The sequence below is a fragment of the Elephas maximus genome, chromosome 15 (assembly GCF_024166365.1).
Source record: "Elephas maximus indicus isolate mEleMax1 chromosome 15, mEleMax1 primary haplotype, whole genome shotgun sequence".
In the NCBI taxonomy this organism is placed as follows: domain Eukaryota; kingdom Metazoa; phylum Chordata; class Mammalia; order Proboscidea; family Elephantidae; genus Elephas; species Elephas maximus.
Genome location: NC_064833.1, coordinates 11,443,433 through 11,455,791, shown reverse-complemented (window position 1 = coordinate 11,455,791; position 12,359 = coordinate 11,443,433). Strand labels below are relative to the sequence as shown.

Genomic DNA, 12,359 nt, shown 5'->3' with positions numbered 1-12,359 from the left:
TCACGTAACTGGCATCTTCTGGGGCACAAGGCTGATGGTTCTGGGAGGGACAGGACCGGGTCTGATCGCTTACCTTCTCAACACTACCTTAACACCTTCCATCTGGGAAGCCAGCTCTGTCAATAACATGTTTATTTCCCTGCCTCAGGGCTAAGCTGCATCTAGCTCACCCATTTACAGGTGACAGGACCAAAGCCGGTTCCCAGCTTCTCCCCAAGGCTGCCTTCCACAGGGAGATCCAAGCAGCATCCAAATCAACCCCCTTCCAGGTCTCCTAGCAGGAAGCGCCCCAGGAGGCTGCAAAGCCCTAATTTGCAAACTGGCAGTCCCTTCTCCAGGATAAAAACAGCTCCATACCTTCTGAGATGAAGCCCTCGCCAGAGAAAAGAGGAATCACACCCACGCCCAGCTGAAATTCATCTTCCATTTTCTCAGCCTGTCACTACTGAGAGGGAGACAGCTGTTGCTGCCACCGCAGGCAGAGGAGCTGGGGGACAGCCCTCCAACCTCTCACCATATTAAGTCACAGACTTTTTCTTACAATGTGTCTCCCTGCCACTCGCTCAGGAAGGGCTCTGCGACATTATTTTGAAAGTTGCCACAGACAGCAAGCGGGGAATAAGAATTTATTCCACATAACAGGCAACAAAGGGATGAGAAGACATAATCCTTGAAGGTCATGCCCACACTCATTTTTGGAAAGAAGGCACTGTATTTCATTGGTTATTTCCAAATCTTTTTTTTTTAATTAAAGCATTTGGTTATAGCCACATGTATGACATTGGGTCGCTTCTCCACAGCTCCATCCTCCCATCTAGAATTACATCTGCTTCTCGAGAGAATGGAAACCCTGGTGGCACAGTGGTTAAGAGCTATGGCTGCTAACCAAAAAAGGCTGGCAGTTCAAATCCACCAGGGGCTCCTTGGAAACTGTATGGGGCAGCTCTACTCTGTCCTATAGGGTTGCTATGCGTCGGAATTGACTCGATGGCAATGGGTTTTGTTCTGTTTTTTTCTCTTGAGAACCCTGGCTCTCTCCGTAGATACCATTCTAACTTTCCCTTACACTGTTGGAGTCCCTGGGTGGTGTGGAAAGTTACTGTGCTCAGCTGCTAACTGAAAGGGTGGTTTGAATCCACCAAGAGGCACCTTGGAAGAAAGGCCTGGCAATCTTCTGAAAAATTGGCCATTGAAAACCCTATAGAGCACAGTTCTACTCTGACACACATGAGGTAGCCATGAGTCAAAATCAACTCAACGATAGCTGGTAACTCGTATGTTTCTAGCCCTGTAATATGGACAACAAAAATAATTATGAATTTAATTTTGAATTTGTTTAGGGCATTGGCTAGTATTTTGACTTATTTTCCATTTTTATATCCCAAAGTGATAGGCACAAGTTAGAACTTGGTTAACAAATGTTTACAGCTCCAACTTCAAGAAACAAAATCACCGATGAAGTTTACCCTGTGGGAGACGTTCTTAGTTAACTACTACCATTCATTCTCCCTTCTCTTCCCTCCCAATGGAGTGCTGATTTCAATCAAGATGGTCCCAGCCACTCACTCCCCAAGCTTTCCTTGTGGATTGGGGTGGTCATGTGACATAGTCCTGGCCAATGAAATGAGATGAAGGCGTCTGGTTTTTTCTTATAAATGGCTTCCTGGCCTTTCCCTCTTCTTTCTGCGTTGGGTATAGATTAAATGTTTATAGCTGCAGTGTTTTGTGACATGAGAGAAAAGTCAAGAGAATCACTTAGTCGTTTGTCCGGCATTGTTGATCTGCTGAGCAAATGTCAGCAGCTGCCTGTCTCATATATCTTGTTACGTAAGAAAAATAAAATCCTCCCTGTTATGCCAATTTTACTGGGTGTCCTGTATCTGCAGCCCAAAACATTCGTAACTAATACTACCTTTCCCCATATTCACCCAAAAACCCATTGCCATTGAGTGGAGTCCAACTCATAGCGACCCTACAGGACAGAGTAGAACTGCCCCATAGGGTTTCTAAGGCTGTAAATCTTTACAGAAGCAGACTCTTGCATCTTTCTCCTGGAGATCAGCTGGTGGGTTTGAATCACTGACCTTTCAGTTAGCAGCCGAGTACTTAACCACTGCGCCACAGGGCTCATTTCCCCATGTTAGGACCATTCATTCATGGCACCAGTTGAGGAAAGAATAATCTATTCAAAAGTTAGAAGCAAAAATACATTAAACATAAAAAACTCATGTTTTCAAAATCAATTCAAGCCAAACACCAATCTGAAATGTATTCCATGACTTGGTTTGGCTTCTCTCAGAAGCAAATCTTCTCTCCTGCTTTCATTTTCCCTCAACTTTTAACCCAGCTTGCATTAGTCCATTTTTTAAAATGACTTCAACTCAGGAGCTGGTATAGAAACTGCTAGATCCTAGGTTTACCCTAAAAGTTGCCTGTTTAACCTTGATATTCTGCCAGGGTGTGTGGGAAGACCAGTGCATTTAGGATGCATTCTGGCGTATCTTTGAGCTGTAGGCTCAACAGCAGCAGTAACAGAGCAGCCAGTAAATCCTCTGGACAGCTGACTCTGAAATCTCCAGTGGAAGTTTGGTCCCCCCCCATCCCTTAGACTTGACAACGATGGGAGGAAAAAGCAGAGACCGGCATCCTGCCATCCTTCATTCAGCTCACACACAAACCCGTCGCTCTCCTTTACCCCCGAGGGGAGGTACCTGCCTGATAGGCCCCTCACTTCCCTCTCTTTCATCCAGCTCCCACCCAGAGGGAGGAAAATGTTTCATTATATTATTGATACTTTATAGAAATACTAAACACACACACACACACACATATATATTCACGTACTGTTGTTGTCAGGTGCCATTGAGCCAATTCTGACTCGTGGCGACCCCAGGTGTGTCGGAGTAGAATCGCTCCATAGGATTTTCAAGGCTGTGGCTTTTTGGAAGGTCACCAGGACTTTCTTCCAAGGCACCTCTAGGTGGGTTTCAATTGCCAACTGTTCAGCTACTAGTCGAGCACTTAACTATTTGCGTCATGTTAGATATTTACCTATAGATGATGGGATCACATCTTATGCTGGTTTTAGATTCTAAAGCAGACAAGCAGGCAAAAATTTCTTTAATACCAAAAACAAAACAAAACAAACCCTCACTCTTGAAGATCTCCAAAGTTGTTCTTAAACTGTCAAGACTTAGCATTTTTAGTGTTTCAGCTGAAGCATAAAAGGAAAGGGCCCAATTTGACCTGTGCGAAAGCGATAAAGTAAATGAGTGACCAAATAATTTATTGTCCAGAACGTGTCTGACAGTAAAAGGCACATTTCTTGGTTCTCGGTGATCCTTGCATGGCATCTGTCTTCTCCAGTACGTGTCCATGTCTGAGTCTAATCTGCTCTTTCTATGGCTTGGAAGTGAAGGTTTAGGAAACAACCTACGCTGGTATGGCCTCATTAACCTAACAAAGAAAACCCGTATTTCCAAATAGGTTATATTCACATGATTGGGGTTAGGATTCCAACATATATCTTTTTTGGGAGGAGGACATACAATTCAATCCATAACAGTATTCATGTTTGCATTTTTTCAGAATGGAAAACTGAGGCTCAGGACAATTAAGTCATTTGCCCACAGTTAGGCAGCAGCATTGACTGGAAACTGCCAGAATTTCAAGCTGGATTCAGAAGAGGACATGGAACAAGACATATCATTGCTGATGTCAGATGAATCCTGGCTTGAAAGCAGAGAATACCAGAAAAATATTGACTCTTATTTTATTGACTATGCAAAGGCATTCGACTGTGTGGATCATAACAAACTATGGATAACATTGGGAAGAACGGGGATTCCTGAACACTTAATTCTGCTCATGAGGAACCTGTACATAGGCCAAGAGTCAGTCCTCTCAAAAGATCAAGGGGATACTGTGTGGTTTAAAGTTAGGAAAGGTGTATTTCAGGGTTGTATCCTTTCACCATACTTACTCAATCTGTATGCTGAGCAAATAATCTACATGAAGATAGTCTACATGAAGAAGAACTCGGCATCTGGATTGGAGGAAGACTTATTAACAACCTGCAATATGCAGATGACACAATCTTGCTTGCTGAAAGTGAAGAGGACTTGAAGCAGTTACTGATGAAGATCAAAGACTACAGCCTTCAGTATGGATTACAACACAGAGAAAACAAAAATCCTTATGACTGGACCAGTAAGCAACACCATGTCGGAGAAAAGATTGAAGAAACGGAGAAAAGATTGAAGTTGTCAAGGATTTCATTTTACTTGGATCCACAATCACCACCCATTGAAGCAGCAGTCTAGAAATCATACAACCCATTGCATTGGGCAAATTTGCTTCCAAAGACCTCTTTAATGTGTTCAAAAGCAAAGATGTCACTTTGAGGACTAAGTATTTTCAATCGCCTCATATGCATGCAAAAGCTGGACAATGAATAAGGAAGACCAAAGAAGAATTGATACCTTCGAATTATGGTGTTGACGAAGAATATTGAATATAGCATGAACTGCCAGAAGAAGGAACAATCTGTCTTGGAAGAAGTACAACCAGAATGCTCCTTAGAAGCAAGGGTGGTGAGACTATGTCTCACATACTTTGGACATGTTATCAGGGAGGACTAGTTCTCGGAGAAAAACATCATTCTTGGTAAAGTAGAGGGTCAGTGGAAAAGAGGAAGACCCTGAAGGAGATGGATTGACATAGTGGCTGCAATGATGGGCTCAAACATAGCAACAATTGTAAGGATGGCGCAGAACTGGGCAGTGTTTTATTCTGTTGTATATAAGATCGCTATGAGTCGGAACGACTCGGTGGCACCTAACAACAACAACAGGCTGCTAGTAAGTGGCAAGTCCAAAGCTAGGTTGCCCAACCCCTCAGTGTGTGTGCTTTTTCCACCACATCAGGTGGCTTGACTAGGAAAAGTGGAAGCTTCAGGACCATCTACTTCTCTCCATCACCATTGCTGCTACCCTGGCCAGCCACCTTCAAACCTTATCTGGATGACTTGGCAGCATCCTAAAGGGGCTCCTGCTTCTTATTTTGCCCCATGAAGTCCTTTTGCCACTAAAAAGTTTACTTAAAAACTTAAAAGTAAAGAAGTGCTGAGGTCTAGCCCCCACAACATAGAAGAATCAGTCTCTCTAAGAGGCAGCTGGGACGCTGTGTTTTCAACAAGCTCTTCTCTGGGTCTGATGATCGAACTAGGTTCTAAAGAAGGGAGACCTTTGTTGGTGAACGATGGGAACATTGGTTGATACTGTAATTAATGTTATTTATATTAAATATTAGTACAAAACTTTTGGAATGAATATTCAAACATTTTAGTATTCTTGGAAAACAACCTGAGCACGTGAATCTTTTTTTAATTACAAATTTTATGAAATCTAAATTGTTGTTGTTAGGTGCCGTCGAGTTGGTTCCGACTCATGGCAACCCTATGCACAACAGAGCGAAACACTGCCCGGTCATGCGCCATCCTTACAATCGTTGTTAGGCTTGAGCTCATTGTTGCAGCACTGTGTCAATCAATCCACCTCGTTGAGGGTCTTCCTCTTTTCCGCTGACCCTGTACTCTGCCAAGCATAATGTCCTTCTCCAGGGACTGATCCCTCCTGAAACATGTCCAAAGTATGTAAGATGCAGTCTCACCATCCTTGCTTCTAAGGAGCATTCTGGTTGTACTTCTTCTAAGACAGATTTGTTCGTTCTTTTGGCAGTCCATGTTATGTTCAATATTCTTTGCCAACACCACAATTCAAAGGCTTCAACTCTTCTTCAGTCTTCCTTATTCATTGTCCAGCTTTCACATGCATATGATGTGATCGAAAATAGCATGGCTTGGGTCAGGCGCACCTTAGTCTTCAGGGTGACATCTTTGCTCTTCGACACCTTGAAGAGGTCCTTTGCAGCAGATTTGCCCAGTGCAATGCGTCTTTTGATTTCTTGGCTGCTGCTTCCATGGCTGTTGATTGTGGATCCAAGTAAAACGAAATCCTTGCCAACTTCAATCTTTTCTCCGTTTATCATGATGTTGCTCATTGGTTCAGTTGTGAGGATTTTTGTTTTCTTTATGTTGAGGCATAATCCATACTGAAGGCTATGGTCTTAGATCTTCATTAGTAAGTGCTTCAAGTCCTCTTCACTTTCAGCAAGCAAGGTTGTGTCATCTGCATAACGCAGGTTGTTAATGGGGATTCCAGAACACTTAATTGTGCTCATGAGAAACCTTTACATAGATCAAGAGGCAGTTGTTCGGACAGAACAAGGGGATACTGATTGGTTTAAAGTCAGGAAAGATGTGTAGCAGGGTTGTGTTCTTTCACCATACCTACTTAATCTGTATGCTGAACAAATAATACGAGAAGCTGGACTATACAAAGAAGAATGGGGCATCAGGATTGGAGGAAGACTCATTAACAACCTGCGTTATGCAGATGAAAAATGAAATCTAAATACAGATCTAGTATTTCTGATAAAAATTTAAGGTCCGAATTGAGATGTGCTCTAACTAAAATTTGTACACTGGATTTTGAAGAATGTGTAAAAAAAAGAATCTAAAATATCTTATTAGGTATTTTTTTCACGTTGAAATAAGAATATTGCGTATAGTTTGGATTCAATAAAATTTATAATTAAAATTTTAACAAAGTAAATCAGATCTAGTGGTGGTGGCTCAACAGCCTTGTGATATACTAAAAACCACCGATTTGTGCACATGAAAATGATGATTCTATGGCATATAAATTAGCACTCAATAAGAAAAGATGTGGTATTAAAGAAAAAGAAAGGTAAATCATATCCCACCATTCTCACGCCTAGACTCCCCAATGGCTTCCTGTCACATGCATTTAGAATAGCACCCAGCCTTCTGGGTTTCCCATGACGTCCGTCTGACTCTGCCCAGTCATCAGTCTCCTTGACTAGCTCCCCACCACTCACACTGTGCCCATCATTCCTTGAACACACCAAATAAGCTCCCTGTCAGGATGTCCATGTTTATTACATCATTGCATATGGCTGGCTCTTTGCATCATTCAGATCTTATCCAAAAATGCCATTTCCTTTGAGAGACCTTTCTCACCAACCAGAATTAGTCAGCACCTCCTCAGGCCACTTTCAATCACCTCACCTGGTTCATTTCTTGGTAACACTTACCCTTCTCTGAAACACCTGACATACCGTTTTATATGTTGTTATGGATTGACTGGTGTCCCCTAAAAGTTATGTTGAAGTCCTATAACCCTTGCACCTGTGAATATGACCTTGTTTGGAAGTAAGGGTTTTCTTTTGTTATGTTAATAAGGACATAATGGAGTAGGGTGGGCCCAAAACCTAGTCCCTTCTGAATGGGGTCTTATAAAAGGAACAGAATAAACACAGAGACACACAAATGGGAAGAGACCATTTGAGGAACTGTCTACAAGCCAAGGAATACCAAGGAACGCCCAGCCATACTGACAAGGAAGGACCCTCCCTTAGAGCGGATGCCCTGAGTGGGACTTCCAGCCTCCAAAACTGTGAGACCAAACATTTCTGTTCTTTAAAGCTACCCATTTGTGGTATTGTTTGTTAGGCAGCACTAGGACATGAAGACACATGTCATTGTCAGCCTACTCCATTTAGCCTGTCCTGCACAAGTGGGTTTCATGCTGGCTTTCTTCACAGCTAGATCTCCATGACCCAGAACAAGGCCTGCCGGGAAACAGAAGTGGGATGTGATTTTTCTTGGGGCAATCCCATCAGAAAAACCCAATTCTTCCTCTGCACTGTCATCTACACTAACATGGCAGCAGAACTGGCCAAAACTAGAAAGAGTGTGGAGTTGTCTACGTGGCTCATCTTAACTCCATCATGACTGGGAAGAGATTTCTGAGCTCGTTTCAGAACCACAGTTGCAAAGGGCAAACCATTTTCATTTGGAAAATATCTGATTCTGATAGAAAGTAAATATTTTGAACATCCTTTCCTAAGGGACAATTGCTTCCCAAATGGTTCCAGCTTAACCATGACCTCTATCAGGATGTTCAATCCAAACAACAACCAACACACATTTGAAGACTGCAGGGAATCAAACGTCTTTTCTTTCTAAAAGAAAAAATTAAAAAAAAAAAAAAGGGCAGCGCTGACACTGAGAAAGCAGAAGAATGATTGAGAACAGGACTGACATTTATGCTAATAATTAAAATGACAAAATAACTACGGCTACATTCAGGGAGCATCTACCATATACCAAGTGCCACACTAAGGGGTTTACCTACATCATCTCCCTTTAGGCCCATTATGGCTGGTAGAAGGAGCCCTGGTGGTGAAGTGGTTAAGACCTCGGCTGCTAACTGAAAGGTTGGTGGTTCAAACCCATCAGCCGCTCCACAGGAGAAAGACGTGGCAGTCTGCTTCTGTAAAGATTACAGTCTTGGAAACCCTATAGGGCAGTTCTACTCTGTCCTGTAGAGCCGCTATGAGTCAGAATTGACTCGATGGCAATGAGGGTGGGTATGGTTGGTAGAATTCTAAGATGGTCTCAAGATTACCTACTTCCTCCCCGCCCCCACCATACACTTCCCTGAATAACTGCCAGGACTATAAATATGAGAGATTTCACTTCCGTGATTGGGTTGTTATTTTACATGGCACAGTTGATTTTAAGAAAGGAAGATTATCCAAGTGGAAATGACCTAATCACATGAACCCTTTAATCCTGGGTCTAGAGGTCAGACAGAGAACTAAGAGACTTGAAAGAAGAGAGAGATTTGACAGGAGGGAGATGTTGGTGGACTTAAAGATGAAGGGCACCTCATGGCAAAGAATGTGGGAAGCCTCTAAAAATTGAGAATGGCCCCTGACTGACAGCCATCAAAGAAACAGGGGTCTCAGTTCTACAAGCACGGGAATTGAATTCTTCCCACAACCTGAATGAACTTGGAAGAAGATCCTGAAATCTATTTGAGAACACAGCTGGTCAACTCTTTGATTTCAGCCCTGAGCAGAGAACCCAGTCAAGCCATGCCTGGACTTCTGACCTATAGAACTGTATGTGAGCTTGATAATGGGCATTCCATAAGCTGCTATGTGGTGGTAATTTATTACCCAGCAATAGGAAACTAATACATCCACAATAGCCTAACAAAGGAAATTCAGTCTGGTCACACAATAACCAAAAACACAAAACAAAACATTGCGTCAAGTCAATCCCAACTCATAGCAACCCTACAGGACAGAATAGAACTGCTCCAGAGGGTTTCCAAGGAGCGGCTGGTGGATTCAGACTCCTGACCTTTTTGGTTAGCAGGCAAACTCTTAACCACTGCGCCACCAGGTCACACAATGGGGAATGGGTAATAGTGATGATGATGATGACGATGATGATGGAGATGACAACGCATTTACTGAGTACTTACTACGGGCCAGGCATTGCGCTAAGTGCTCTATATACATTATCGCAGTCGATCCTCACACCAAACTTTATGAGACAGGAACTCGCCTTTTCACATCGTCTTTACACCTTCTCTCCTTTCTGCCCCTCTCTATGCAGTATCCTCCTTCTCCTCCCCTTCTCTTTTTTTCTCTTTCTCTCCTTACTCCCCTTTCCCCCTGACTTCTTCGGGCACCGTGATTGCCAAGTCCTTCTCAAAATACATACCACATTCCAAGATCCCAGAAAGAAAATGTCTATATCTCCCAAGTCCCAGACTAAATTCTCAGGGAAGGAATTCATTGGTCCAGCTTGGTTTAGGGGCCTACTCCCAGCCCATCTGCTGTATCCACAGGGGCATATGGCCCTAACCTGAAAGCTTCCCTCTAAGGAAGAGAGGAAAATTTGTAATAAAGGAATTCCCGGAAGGTTACCACATAGGTGTACCCAGCAATGGGCAAGTAAAGCCTCTGGAGGGGAAGAGGGAGGCCAGGCCATGAAATATTTATAAGCCATGCTAATGAGCTTATCTAATGACTGATTAATGGATGGGCTGAAGGGCTTGACGGAACCTTAATTTTTGGGAGACTGTCATAAAACAAAGAAAACTCTGGGCTCTTTCATGGCCGGGTTATTTTTTGGTTTAAATTTTTTATTGAAAAAACTATTTTTTCAATTAATGGAATTCCTACTGAATCATTGAGTGTGTCCAAACTGTGTGTGTCCCTCTGGACTCTGGAGTGGGGGAGTAGGATTGGTGGGGCACATATGTTCTTCTGGACTCTCTTGGATAGGACTGGTGGGATGCATATGTCCTGCCAGCCTCTGGGTCACATATTCCCCTCTGGACTGTGCTGCAAGTTGGTAGGACACATATGTACCCTACAGGATGCCCCACCTCATACAATACCCTGTGAAAACAGTAATTTGTGGCACATGCCCATTTCTTCTGTTTCAAACAGTTGTACAGGTCCTTTCCTAGTAGCAGCATGCACTATAAATGGGAAAGCACCTACCCAAGAAACCTCCGAGGTGGAATATATAGGTGGTACATATATGTACCATGGGTCACACGAGGTTGAATCATACTTTTTAGAGGATCACCTACTCTTTTATAGTAAAGTCCAACCCTGAAGTGGAAAGAGACTTTGGAAATGTGGGAAAAACAAAGGCTGCCCAGTGCCCTCCTCCAGCCCTCCCTCCTGTTTAGTCTGTTTCCGTGGACCGACAGCTCCTGCAAACACATCCTGTTCCTCTCGTTGGCAAGTTGCTAAGTCCAAGAAGACATAATCAACCAAGTCCTAAGGCACGAATAAATCAATGTGGTATGAGAGACTGAGGGGATTTAACACCTCTGTAAGGACCTCTAAGGTTACTGCTTGGAGAATTAAGTGCATTTCAGGAGCAGCCACTGATTTAGGCAGCTCGTGATTTTATAGGGGACTGCAAAACCAGACTCAAAGTAATTTGAGAAAGGAGGAGGCTGCAGGGAGATTGGGAGTCCTCCAGGAGCCTTTGGTATTAACATCGAAATTGACAGATTGCAGAATCTCAAGTCCATGCCCGGTGCTGCAACCCTGGTGTGCCAAGGGGATGGGTGACCTTTGTGACGATTTCCAGCAAAATGTGACATTTCAGACAGGCTAGAATTATTGAACTAGACCTACAGGCATTTAATTATAGATCAATTATAGAAAAAAACCCTCTGTTAAAGATAATATGATGATTCCTGAATTTGGATCTCTGCTCTACCACATCATAGATGAGTGGTCTTAGGAAAACACTGAGTGGTAGAAAGGAAAAGGGTTGTTCTCATTTTCGATATGGACCCTGAAAGGGGACTTGAACTAGATCACATGAGTGCTACATAGTTAAGGGCATTGGATAGACAGAGAATATTTTTATTTGCTTAGGATCTTGTTCATCTCTGCATACCCACTTAACAAAAAAGAGAACTTTCTTCTTAGGCAGGAAGTAAGCTCAGCCTTTGATTACGGTGCAAAATGAACATTGATTGAATGAATAATTGAATTTTTTTTTTTGTCTTTGAGTCCCCAGAGCCTTCCATAATGTCTGACACTGCATTTTTGGAGGTACCAAATCGCGTTTATATGTATTTATGTGCACTTTATTTAACAATGATCCAAATCTTCTTGGGTAAATCTTACTCCCCTAGGTTTACAGATGAGAGCATGGATGCCAGGAGAATAAGGAACTTGCTCTGGGTCAGACATCTCTTAGCCAGAGAGGTGGGGACCCTCCCTCTCTCCCACCATGCTGTGTTACACAAGGGAACACGGGAGGTCCTTGAATATTTTTGAGAAGGAGCAACATAATCAAAGGAGCCCTGGTGGCATAGTGGTTAAGTGCTTGGATGCTAAGGAAAAGGTCAGTGGTTGGAAACCATCTGCCGCTCTGGGGGAGAAAGATGTGGCAGTCTGCTTCTGTAAGGATTACAGCCTTGGAAACCCTTTGAGGCAATTCAACTCTGTCCTATAGGGTCACTATGGGTCGGACTTGCCTTGACAGCACACACAACAACATAACAAATCCCTGTTGTAGAGGGAACTCTGGCAGTGGTGGATAAAGGTATCAGGCTAGAAAAATACTAGACAGGAGAAAGAGAAGCACCACCATGGGACTGATTAACACACCAGTTCAAATATGATATGTGCCAACATGTTTCCCTTTCATAATACTGAGCCCATTTTACAGATGAGCACCCTGAGGCTCAGAAAGGTTAAGTGACTTCCTAAAAATTATGGAAGTGGCAGAGCCAGGATTTGAACCCCTCCTTGTTAGATATGACACCCCTTCACAAGTCTGACTATGAGTCTCTATTCTGCCACGGTTGGAGCTCTCAAAAAGGGAAAGAATAATGTGAGCTGGAACTTGTCCAAGTAAAACTTGGGTTTAGAAAGCAGAT

General features: G+C 43.0%; 1 protein-coding gene across 1 annotated transcript in view; it reads right to left on the bottom strand.

Moving 5' to 3' along the window:
* Positions 1-12,359, bottom strand: part of KCNQ3 (potassium voltage-gated channel subfamily Q member 3) — a 362,080-nt gene that overhangs the window by 99,693 nt on the left and 250,028 nt on the right. The window lies entirely within an intron of this gene.